The following is a 488-nucleotide window of genomic DNA, read 5'->3' on the forward strand; positions in this document are numbered from 1 at the left end:
ATTTCAGAACTTCTCTCCATTCAGCTTCACCTAATTGATGAAATGATTCCCCGGCAATCACACTTCAACAATCGGAAAACTTCACTCTGCCAATCTCGGTAACTGGCCATGCGTCAAGAGCTTCTACAAATATGCGAAACTACCAGGAATAACCAATCAAGGCGTTGTCAGTCCGAGGATAAAGATTCAAAACCAACCAACCAACAAAAACTTTGTCAGTCCGAAGATAAAACTCCAATCCAATAATTTTTGCTCCTGTGAAGTCGGTTGCAGAGCCAATTTTTGCGTGTCCGAAGTCAGAGTCGGCCCCTTTCAAACTGAGGAATCTGAATCATATTATTTTTGCCCGACTCAACTGCTCAGGACTTAATAGTCCTTCTAAAATCAGAAAATGGTTTTTAATTTTTATAACAACTAACAGCTTGATTTAAAGAAGAAATTCCAAGTTGCATGTCAACAAAATAATAGCGTTTTTGGTGGTTGGAGTC

Source organism: Aplidium turbinatum, chromosome 1 (assembly GCF_918807975.1).
Source record: "Aplidium turbinatum chromosome 1, kaAplTurb1.1, whole genome shotgun sequence".
In the NCBI taxonomy this organism is placed as follows: domain Eukaryota; kingdom Metazoa; phylum Chordata; class Ascidiacea; order Aplousobranchia; family Polyclinidae; genus Aplidium; species Aplidium turbinatum.